The 12,158-nt window shown below is 50.4% G+C and overlaps 1 protein-coding gene across 1 annotated transcript in view; it reads right to left on the bottom strand.

Moving 5' to 3' along the window:
• Positions 1-9,945: 9,945 nt before the first annotated feature.
• The window catches only part of NMNAT3 (nicotinamide nucleotide adenylyltransferase 3), a 118,109-nt gene continuing 115,896 nt past the window's right edge, over positions 9,946-12,158 (bottom strand). The window contains exon 5 of the mRNA XM_055321251.1: positions 9,946-10,192. The gene's annotated coding sequence lies outside the window, so the exon portion shown is untranslated. The remainder of the gene's footprint in view (positions 10,193-12,158) is intronic.

Genomic DNA, 12,158 nt, shown 5'->3' on the forward strand with positions numbered 1-12,158 from the left:
GCGGTCGGGGCGGGGGGCGGCCCGGAGTGGTGCGCCCTGGGGCGGGGGCTCGGCGGGGCGGCGGCGGCTGGGTCCGGGCGCACAAAGCCCGCGGGAGGCGCCCTCGCAGCCGTCGCTCCGCCCCTTCGCGGGGCGGGGTGGGCCCCGGGATGGGGGGGCAGGTGCGTCCCGGGCCCTAGTTTCCGACCTCCAGGTCGCTTCCCGACGGGGGGGGGGGTTGGAGGAGGAAGAGGGGGGAGGAGAGGAGGGGGGAGGGGAGGAGGGGAGGGGAGGGGGAGGGGAGGAGGAGAGGAGGAGGGGAGGAGGAGAGGGGGAGGGGAGGGGAGGAGGGGGGAGGGGAGGAGGGCCCCGACTCCCGGGCTCCTGCGAGATTCCTTCCAGCGCGCTTGGGGTGCAAGAAGCCGCCTCCTGCCGTCGGCCCAGGTGGTTAGGAAAGAGGCCACCTGCAGGCCTTAGTCTGCAGCGGTCGGGGTCAGGAGGGCTGGGTGCTTGCGCGCAGGGCCAGGCAAGCGGGGACTTTCCACCCCCCCCCCCGCAAATAAAAGCAAGGTTGATGTCGTCTGAACAAAGTGTAAAAAAACAAAAACAAACAAAAAACCCCCAAAAGAACCCAAAGCCCTCTGGGTGGTTCTGATGCCCAGCGAGGTTTGGGATCTCCTGCTTCCGGCCAGTGCAGGCCCTAACCAACACCCCTAGGCTTCCCTTTCTTCCCTTTCATCTAAATGGCACCGCAGTGCCCACCGCGCTCTGCTCTGCGCGCTGCGTTTTTCACATGATGCATTCCGGGGACCTTTCTGTTTCTGCACAGAGAAAATGTCATTGTTTCGCAGGGCCTTCCACTGTTTAACCTCGCTTGTCCGCCACTGATGGACATTTGTGTTGTTGGTTCCCGTCCTTTGCCGGTTAGAAACGGTTCCACGATGAAGATCTTTGATCACATTTCATTTCCCACCTGGTGGGCTTGTCAGAGTGCTTCAAAACCTCTCTGCCTTTGTCAGGAAGGAGATGACAGAATCATCTGGGTTGACTTTTTGACCCTCCATTAAAGACAAAATATCTCTTATAAATTGCCTTCTGCACGAATCAAAGCGTAGGTGATGGCAGGTGCATTCTCTTCCTCCCCTAGCACTGCCGTGGCTCCCCCCCTCCGCCCCCCAGCCTGGGGCTCCTGTTAGTCCTCACACTGCATCTGGTGGAGTTAGGGAAGGATGCGCCTTCCTCAGGGTAGGGGCAGCTCCATCCCAGCGAGAGCCTTGGATTTGAAGCCCCTCTGACCCAGCTTGCTCTACACCGGCTTTCTCAACCAGGCACTGTTGCCATTTCGGGCCACATAATTCTCTGTTGGGGGTGGTCTTGGTGGAGGGCTGTCCTACGCATTGAAGGGTGTTTAGCAGCATTCCTGGCTTCTACCCACTAGATCCATGTTGGCACCTCCCACAAGGATGTCTCCAGACATTGCCAAATGCCTGGGAAGGAGATGCCGAATCACCCCTGGTTGAGAACCATTGCTCCAGACAGCTGTCCCCCTATCCGGCTGCTTTCCTCTCTCTTCCCACCTGGCTCTGGGATGCTCAGGCCATCTCTTGTTCTCACGGACCCTGGCTCTGTGTGCGCATCTCAGTGGGACAGCCAGGGCAACCTATCGCAGTCCTGCCCAAACTGAAGGTGCCAGAGGAAACTCCTGTGGCTCAGTCAGGTGGATCATGAGTGGGGCCTGGCATGGATTGGGTTCTCTGTGGCGTCCACTTAGGGCTCCCCATGGCCTTGGGCTTCCTTGTCAGCTTGACTCACCAGAACAGAGAACTAGCCAGAGACTTAAACAGTGAACTGGCCATTTCTTGGTCACCCCCAAAAAGAGTCTAAACTCTTTTTCCTGCTCCCCTGAGTCATGCAGCTCAGCTAGCCGGATTTCTCACGCTCTTTCTTCTTTCTCTCTGTGCTGAGTCTCCTGCGACGGCTTATGCCAACTGCCCAGCATACTGTCTGGCACACAGCAGGGGCCCAGTCAGTTCTGGCTCTCTGCCATGGCCTCAGTGGTCCCTTCATGCTCTGGGCAGAGAGGCATGCCCTCCTCACCTGTCCAGCCCTCCCCCATCCATCCCAAAGGACCAACATCTGGCTTCTCCTCTCTCCTCTGGTCACATTTACTGCTCATCTGACCTCATTCTTCTGAGCTGGCTGGCTGGACACATGGCACTTAATTCAGCCTGGTTGTGCTACATATGTCCCCCTGTGGGTCAGTATGCTCCTGTCCTTCTGGGTCTCCTCCCTGGAGGGCTCTCCAAAGTGTGGCCCCTGCTGGCGGTGCTGTTCCAGCAGCTGGGCGCTGGTTATGAGGGCAGGCTTTAGAGGCAGAGTGCTTGGTTTGAAGCTGAATGAATGTGTCACTGTCTAGCTGAGTGATCTTGGATAAGTGGCTTATCCCTTCTGTGCCTCAGCTCCCCCATCTGTAAAATGCGGACACCCTGATTACGTATCTCTTAGGGAGGTAAGAAGCAAAGGAGACAATGCATAAAGAGGAGCATGACACAGAGTATGCTCCAGGCACATTGCTGTTTGATCCAGGGGAGCCTTATGAGTAAGGGGAAAGGCAAGGGAGAGAGGGTGCTGGCCTTTGCCCCTTTCTGGGGCCTTAAGGTCAATCCAAGGAATCGAGGTGAAAGTGCTCTGTGTCCCGGAATCATTGGGTATCATCATGGTTATCCTTCTCAGCCCTCTCCATCCTGCTTGATGTAATCCATTATTCAGTTAGTGGAGTTTCTTTTTGTCTGGGGTGCGATCACTTGGGATGTGTAAGGCAAAGAGAGTAAGGGAGAAGGGTGTATAAAGAAGAGAGGAGGGTCTCGGTGGAGTTGGCAATCAGCGAGGGCTTCCTGGAGGAAGTGAGGCTCCAGCTGGATCTTAACAACTGCCGGGATCTGAGAATTGAGGAGGAGTAGAAAGGAAGGCCAGGGGGGGGGGGCACAACGGAGTGCCGAGGAAGGCTCTGTGAATGACCAAAAGGGAGAGAGGTGTACGCACTCCACAACATCCTCACTGGGCTTGCTCCATTCCTCAGCCTTAGAGAAGAGCCTCGGAGACCCAGGAGCAATCGCAAAGAGCCACCCAGAGCACGGAGAGGAGGAAGCAGGCCAGTGGGGAGCCAGCCTGGGGCTTTGTGTCTGTCGTGCCACTGGTCAGCCCAGGGAGCACTCCTGGGGTGCAGGGAAGGAGGACAGGAGAGAGCCAAGGGCCCCCAGGGTGAGTCCTGGGGGAGAGGAGAGCTCAGAGGAGCTAGGCAGGAGATGTGTGTTCCCCTGTTGAGTGGATCAGTCTGCTCCAGGGGATAAATTACAGCGAGGGAGGAGCCGTCTCCGCGAGAGGATTCATCGATTGCCCACGAGCCTTATGATCACCTTGCGTGGTGGGCAGTATTGTCTCCGCGTCACCGAGAGGTCAAGCAGCTTGCCGGGTGTCCCCAGGTGCTCGGGGCGAAGGGGGTGGAACAGAAGGCCCTGGAGCAGACCCTGAGTCTCCGTCCGCCCCCGATGGTGCTCCCTGCAAGGTGCTGGGGCGCAGTGGGCCTCCAGCCCCATCCCACCCAGTGCAGGTCTCCCCCACCCAGAGACTCGAGTCTCCTGGCGGGGGACAGGCGGCCACATACTCCTCCCTCGTGCTTATAAAGAAAACCTTCCTCATCTGACATCACACCCCCTGCTTCTCTTCTAAAGGGCTCGTTTTATTTTGGTGACTTGTAAAAAAAATCTTCCCTTTTCCTGTGTTCAAATATGTCTCTGGAGTTATTTTACGGAGAACGACCCTGCTCCAGTCCCTGAGCTGTCACGGTGCCATCTGCGAGGTTAATGTCTGAAGGGATGAGAGTGGCCCAGCCAGGCTGCCTTCCCGTGTCAGCTGTGTTCAGGAGTGAGAGGGGTTGTCAAGAGGCCATGGGGCTGAGGGGCACCGGGTCTCCTGGGGATGGTCTTCTTTGATGCGTTCATGAATATGCAGAAGTGCAAGTGACACACCGTGTCTGCAGGCCACAGAATCCTACACCCACTTTGTGGGGTTAGCCTGGGGATTTATTTCTGTCCAGAAATGGCTCTGCTCAGTGCCACCTTTCATTGACACATGACAATTGTTCCTACAGCTTGTGACACATGCTGCATGGGAAGCCTTCCCTTCCCTTCCCTTCCCTTCCCTTCCCTTCCCTTCCCTTCCCTTCCCTTCCCTTCCCTTCCCTTCCCTTCCCTTCCCTTCCCTTCCTTCTCTTTTTGCTTTCCTAGCTGTTTTATTATGGACAATTTTAAACGCACATAAAGAGAATTGTATATGGAACTCCTGTGGATTCACCACCATAATTCAACAATTATTAACCCACGGCTGATCTTATTTCATCTATATTCCCACCTGCCCCCCCCCATTTCTAAATTATTTTGAAGCAAAGACCACATATGTCCATATCATTTCATCTGGAAACATTTCAGGAAGTATCTCTAAGGGACAGACTCATTAAAAACAATAACACAGGGGCACCTGGGTGGCTCAGGGATTGAGCTTCTGCCTTTGGCTCAGGGCATGGTCCTGGGGTCCTGGGATCGAGTCCCACATCAGGCTCCCTGCAGAGAGCCTGCTTCTCCCTCTGCCTATGTCTCTGCCTCTCTCTCTGTCTCATGAATGAATAAATAAAATCTTAAAAAAATAACACAACACTATTACCACAACTAAAAACCAATAATACAATTCCTTAATGTTATCAAATATCCAGAAAGTGTTCACTTATCTCATTTTTTTTAGTTTGTTTGAATAAGGATCCAAATGAGTTTCATATGTTGCCATTGGTTGATACATAGCTTTTATCTTATGATCTACCTTTTCATTTAAAAATATAAATATCAGGGTGCCTGGGTGGCTAAGTTAGTTGAGCATCCAACTAGATCTCAGCACAGATCTTGATCTCAGGGTCATGAGTTCAAGCCCCACATTGGGGCTACACGATGGGTGTGGAGCCTACTTTAAAAAAAAATTAAAATGTAAATATAAATATATATTATTCAGTCATACTTTGCCTTTCTTAGAAACATAGTAGCACACTATAGGCTATTTTTAAGATTATATTATTATTTATTATTATTTTTTTTATTTGACGGAGACAGAGACAGAAAAAGAGAACAGGGGAGGAGCAGAGGGAGAGGAACAAGCAGACCCCCACTGAGCACAGAGCCTTAATCCCAGGACCCTGAGATCATGACCTGAGTTGAAAACAAGAGTAGGACACTTAACTGATTGAGCCACTTGTTTTTTTTTTTTTTTTAAGATTTTATGTATTTATTAGATAGAGAGAAAGCACAAGAAGGGGGAGCAACAAGCAGAGGGAGAGGGAGAAGCAGAGGACCCACCACTGAGCAGGAAGCCCAATGCAGGACTCCATCCCCGGATCCCTGGGATCATGACCTGAGCCAAAGGCAGATGCTTAACCAACTGAACCATCCAGGCACCCCTAAACTTAAAATCACTTAAATCATAAACTTAAAATCACTAGCAGTAGTTCAGGAACTCCCTCCTTCCGTCCCATGGCATCGCGCTCCGCTTGGTTGTGCCATAGCTTACTGAAGCCATCCCCTCCTGCTCAGGGTTGTTTCCAGTCTTTTGCTGTAACAAATAGCGCTGCAAGGAACAGGTTAAGCCTTTTCATATTTTCATGAGTGTCTCTCTGGGCTAGATTCCTAGAGGTGGGATTGCTCTGTCAAAAGATGAATACTTGAAGTACTCTCGCTCGGTGTTACCAGATTTCCTCCCTAAGATCGCACCGTTTCACCAGCAGGGACCCCTGATAGTGTCTGTTTCCTCACTAGCAGGCTGTGCTTTCAAAAGCTTGGATTTTTGCTGGTTGAAAAAGGGTATCTCAGAGCAGTCTTGAGGAACTCGAGAAGTTGAGACTTAAACAGGACATCGATTTTGTGTTTTTACTTTGGATGATAACTCTATGTTTCTGGCCAGTATTAAATTTGAAAAAAATATGAACTATATATACTTACAACTTTTCCCATTTCCCTGCCTTTTAAGGAAGTTGGTTTTCAGTGCTTTACCCTAGGCCTTCTTATGGAGCTAATTAGAGGTGCTGGGTGAAGGCGAGGGCTGGAGGTGGCCCCCACAGGCTGACTTAGTAGACTGAGAAGGAGCAGGCTGCTGGCCTTGGAAGAAGACGGGAGATGGAAGAGGGTGGGGGGCAGGCGGGGTGGTGAGGAGAGGGAGTCCTTGCAGAGTTGAGGGCTTTCAGAAGTCATCGTTAAGACCATATACGCACTTAGTGCTGATTATAGAACCCTGGGCAAGATATGACTCCACTGGGTCTTGGTTTTCAGAAGAAAATGAACTTTAGAGAGGTTTTGTGATTTGCTTGTGGTCCCATGGGTGGAGTGGCAGGGCAGGGAGCTGAATTCGTGTCTGACTCTGTCTGACCTGAAGCCCAAGGTTAAGACCAGCTACTGTCCCCCAAATGAGGCAAAGATCTATGGGAGCTTTGGGGTGCTGGATCTGATAGATAAGCCCGCAGAAGAAAATCCCAGAGAGAAAATACGTCTCCTAAGTCATCATCAATATGGAAGCAGAACTTGAATCCCCATGTGAGATGAAAGCACAGGGCATATATTCTAAGCAGAAAAATCTATAAACAGTTAAAGATTAATGCACCCTAGTGAGGCTCTGGCCAGATTTAAAAAGAACAAATCTTGCTGGACCAATGTTTTTGTGTTCTTGGGGCAGAATTATACAATGAAGGATGGAAGGGAGGCAGCTGGTCAAACACACACTGATTTCCAGGAAGCCTGTGACCCAGCCCTCGGAGGACCGCCCAGAGAGTGAATCCGGAGCAGGGCTGCGCTGACCTGTGGCAAGGGGGAGGTGGCCTCAGAGGGAAGGATGGCAGGGGTGGGGTGGGCCAAGCTCTCCCATCAGTTCAGGGCTGGCCTCAAGGCCTCAGTCTAGGACCTGACTCCTTAGAAGCACTGGAGGGTGAATACGCTTTTTAGGCAGCTGGTGGCAGGTTTCTGTTTCTAAAAAGGGAAGAAACAGGCCGGGAGCTCATTGGCTTAGGGACAAAAACCCCATTCCAAATTGCATTTTAATAATCTTTGTGAAGATCCTCCTCTCCGTGGGCTTCCTTTGTGGTGGCCCTGGGTTTTAGAGTCGGATTGCTTTTGAATTCCAGGTCCACCACTTCCTGGCTGTGTGATCTTGGGCAAGCCACCTGGTGTCTCTGAGCCAGCGCCTTATAGTGCAGTTTTGAGGATTCAGGAACACACAGCCTCAATAAATTCTAGTTTCTTCTCTCGTCATTTGAGGCCTTTGTCACCATCTGGCCTCAATGTCTTTTCCCAGTGCCATCTGTACCCTGTCCCCTGCAGTCCAGTCATCCCACGTCGTCCTCCTTCCCTGGCACTAGTGGCTTCATCTCCCAAAGTCTCCCAGCCCACACTTATTCCCCAAGATCCCCTGGCCCAAGTATCCTCCCTCTTCCCTTCTCTTGGAGTCTAAGAACCATGGGTTCCCCCCGTCGTGTTGTTTCATCCACATTGCCTCGGGAGGACAGAGCTCTTTCTTGTGTGCACACAGTTGGCATGCCTGCTTCGGCTCCCCCAGCGAGCCAGTCCGTGCTCTACGGTCAGAGACGGTGTCTTAAATTCCTTCCCTATTCCTCACCTGGTCATGGGCTGCACGTCCAGGAGCGCGAGCCCAGTGGGTCCTCACCAGAAGAACTGGGGCAAGTGTCAGAGCTGCGTGTTTAGCAAACACTTACTGAGCACCCGGCAGGTGCCCGGGACTGGGCTGGATGCTGAGGACACTGCCCTGAGCGAGGCACCGCCCGGAGGAGGGCAGGTGTAGGGGAGATGAGGGCACAGCGAGCAGAGGCTTGTACAGAGTGTGTCCCGGACACACTGGCAGTTGAGCACAGGGACCGAGTTTAGAAGGGGGGGGGGGTAGAGATTTGCCCGACCCAGCTGGTAGAGGACACTCCCAAGAGGGAGTGACACTTGCAAAAGCAGGGAGGCGTAGGACAGGCTGGCATCTTCAGGGAAAGTGGGATGATCCAGTGTGGCAGGCGACAGCATGGCTGAGGGGGAGCCGTGGGGGTGGAGGAATGGCCTGGTCTGACACAGAGCAAGAAAATGTGGAGAAACAAGTAGGGCCAGGCTATGGGGAACCTTAGCTGCTATGTAGACTCTACCCTGTAGGAAATGGGGAGCCACTGATGAGTCGGTACAGGAACACCACCACAGAGGAGTAGAGGGGACATGGGCGGTCATGGTAATAGGCCCGGGAAGGAGCCTTTGTGTGAGCCCACCTGCCTACCCCCAGCCTGGAGGTGCAGAGTGTGTGAGGCGGGTGCAGCGGACAGAGTGACTTGTTCTACCTGCCAGGACATTGCAAGAGCTGGATGGTGGCAAGCACAGTTGTCCTGGTGCCGTGCTACTGTGCTCCTGGGCACAAGGTATAAGACTAGGACGTGAAAACCATCAGCCCACCCATCCATAAATCCACCATCGGTCCAAAGAACCTGCTTTTCACCGCCCATCGAACATACCAGGAACGATGTTTGCTTGCACATTGCTGTGTCTCTCTATGGTGAGCAAGTTCCTAAAATTCATTATCACACATTATCTATAGAAATAAAGAGATGGATATTGCTTCGGTTTGTATAAAAAGTAGTGAAGGTGACTCCCTGCAAAGGAATAAGGAAATGAGAATTTCAGCAGCTCTAGGAGTCTCCTTAAAAAAAAAAAATCAATTTACTTAAAAAAAAAAATCTAGTGTCTACTGCCTGGTAACATCGATTAGAATACAAAGTACACGTAGCATGTGACCCAGCAATACCACTCCTGGGAACCTATCCCGCAAAAGCACTGGTTTGTAAGGGCTTATGGATAAGGGTATTTCTTGCAAGACTGTTTGTAATAGAAAAAACTGGGGGAAAAACTTTAGATAAGAACTTCGTAGGGATGCCTGGGTGGCTCAGTGGTTGAGTGTCTGCCTTTAGCTCAGGTCATGATCCTGGAGTCCTGGGATGGAGTCCTGCATCAGGCTCCCCGTGGGGAGCCTACCTATGTCTCTGTCTGTGTGTCTCTCATGAATAATTCAAATAAATAAAATCTTAAAAAAAAAGAACTTCCTAAAGTGCAACTTTGAGTATCATGTTCCACATATTATTAAGTATATACACCTGTAAACATGCTTCAAAAACACTGATTGATACAAAATTCAACAGGTGTGTTTACCGGGCTTCTCAGAGCTATTAAGATGCTTATTAGGGTATTCTTTTCTGAAATATTTCCTGAGCCAGGAGTTGTGCTCCGGACAAAGAATAATGATTAAGACAAATTCTTGCTTTCAGGGAACTTCAAGTCACCACCAAGCTCGTCATTTCTAGAGTGATGAAATTCTCTTACAAGAGGAGGGCAGGGAGTTGGGGGTACAGGTACAGTGGACAAGTCTAATTTATTGGAAAAGGCGAGGTGAGGCAGGGAACTGAAGAAGAAATGGGAATGAGCCCAAAGGAGGGATGCAGAGAGAGAGCACGCATGGGTTGGGGCGCATAGGGAAAATGCTGACAGAAGGAGAGGCGTGGGCATGGGACACTGAGCAAAGCAGGGCTGGAGCCACAGGAGTGAGCTGTGGGGCGTGGGAGCTTGGGGGGGTCAGCCACCCCAGGGGGAGTCAGGTCTCCACTCCAAGGGCAAGCAAAGGAAGCTCAGATGTTTTAAAAAACGCCTTTATTGAATATAATTTAAATACCTCAGAATTTACTCATTTGACATGCATGGTTTGATGAGCTTTAGTAAATGTACCGAGTTGTGCAATCAGCACCGCAATCCAGTTTTAGAACATTCCTGTCACCACCACCCCCTCCCCACAACCAGTTCCCTGTGCCCACCTGCAGTCACGCACTCCCACCTTCAGGCAACCGCTGGTCTGCTCCGTGCCTCTATCTATAGTTTTGCCTTTTCTAGAAATTTCATGTAAATGGAATCATACAGTATGTTGTTTTATTGTCTGGCGTCTTTCGCTGAGCGTGTTTCTGAGAGTCCTCTGTTTTGTTGCGGTATCTATCACTGGTTCCTTCTCTGAGTTGCTGAATAATTTTCCACTGCATGGATACAGTACATTTGTTTATCCGTTTACCAGTTGAAAACACCTGAATTCTCCCAGTTTGGGGCTGTAATAAATAATGTCGCTATAAATATTCACACACAAGTGAGTGGACAGACACACGTTTGCATCTCTTTTTGGACAGATTCTTAAGAATGGGATTTTCCTGACTGATTATAAGCATTCATGGAGGTGCAAAGTGATATCTCATTGTGGGTCTCTCAAGGCGATTGGTGCCAAGCATCTTCCTGTGCTCATTCGTCATTCGTGTATCTTCTCTGGCCAAGTGTCTTATTTTTGGGATTCCACATTTGGTGACTCTCTAGAGGGACTCACAGGGCTCAGGGGCAGTTATCCTCATGGCAGTGGGTCATTACAGTGAAAGAACAAACGGCAGGATGAACCCAGGGAAAAGACACTTTGGGGAGAGTCTGGGGGAGTCCAGGTGAAGGCTTCCAGTGTTTTCCTCCTGCGATGGGGGCCACACACAACACACTTTTCCCACCTGTGAAATACAGCAACAGTGTGCAGTGTTTCTGTCCAGGGAAGTCTGTTTGAGACTCTGAAACCAAGGGTTTTATTGTGGGCTAGTGTTGTAAGCCCTTTGCCTGCAAGACCAGCTATGGTTTCTGAAATTCTGCTCCTAGGGGAGCAGGTGTTCGCTCTAAGTCACACTGTTTGAACCAGCCTAGGCAGGTTGGGACAGCAGGACTCAGTCCTGTCAGGTAGACAAAACAGCCTTATCGGTTAGAATCATAGGCAGCGTTCCAAAAGCCAAATTCTCAGGTACCAGCCAAGGGCCACTCTCATGAGCAGGTCTTTCTAAATAGCGGCATCAGCCCTCCTACACAGGGCTAGTTAACTCTTTGGATCATTTTTCAATCAGACTTTTTGTCTTTTTGTTTTTGAATTATTGGAGATGTTTACATACCCTGGACACAAGTCGTTTATTAGATATACATTTTGTAAATGTGTTCTCCAAGTCTGTGACTTGTCTTCCATTTGCTTAATGGTGTCCGAGGAAGAAGTTTGGGCAGGGAAGTATTATGATCAGATTTATGTGTGATCACAAACCGTGCTGGTTTGCATGTGGAGAATGGATCACAGGGGCCAAGGGGAGGGGTTGGGGAGGCCCATTATGGTAGTCTGGCTAAGAGATGATGGTGGTCTGGGCTGCGGGGTGCCAGGAAGGATGGAGAGAGAGAGGCTGCATGTGAGGAATGCATGGAAAACAAGACTGGCAGGGCCTGGAAACACCCATTGTGGATTTCACCAGAAGGAAAGCTGAGCTCTGCAAACTGGTCCACAGGACACCATATTCTTTTTGTTTTTTAATAGTGAAACTCCCATTAATTTCAGTGTTCTGATAATTTGAGAAAGGTGGGATCAGATGAACACTAGGGTTCCTTCCGGTTTTCACAGGCTCTGGTGCCATGAACGAGACTTTCTGGGGTTATTTTAACAATTCTAAAATCCTCTGAGGAGTGCTCCTACGTGTATTATTATAGATTGTTTATTGGTCATACCTGTGTGTCTGTAATGCTGAGCTTTGATCCAAGAAAATAACTTTGTGAGTGAAACCGAATATAGTTTGTGCATAGAGACCCTTGCCAAAAGTGAAGGCAGGAACACTGTTAGCAAAGGGAGTGTAAGGACGGGGATGAGGAAATTCACGATTGTGTATTAACCCAATTACCAAACGTGCCTTGCCAGTCTGGCGCACTATTGGTTTAAAATGGGATTTTGCATCATACTGTCCCAAGTGACACAGACACTATCACAAATGAAAAATCCTTTCCTCGGTCTGGGATGCAGAGCTCCTCTCATTTGGACGGCATCTGGTATCATGGGAGAACCTTTATTTAAGGCTAGAAATTCTATTTACCCAGGAGGCCAAAACACTGTTTTTCTGTTCTTGCAAAATAAACAAAACACCTTGGCACACTGGATGCAAAGAAGGCCTGAGGGAATGGAAAGGAATGTGAGATCAGGTATGCAGGGCAATGTCAATGCAATAAATCAGGAGCACAGCG

The sequence above is a fragment of the Nyctereutes procyonoides genome, unplaced genomic scaffold (assembly GCF_905146905.1).
Source record: "Nyctereutes procyonoides isolate TBG_1078 unplaced genomic scaffold, NYPRO_anot_genome, whole genome shotgun sequence".
Lineage (NCBI taxonomy): Eukaryota > Metazoa > Chordata > Mammalia > Carnivora > Canidae > Nyctereutes > Nyctereutes procyonoides.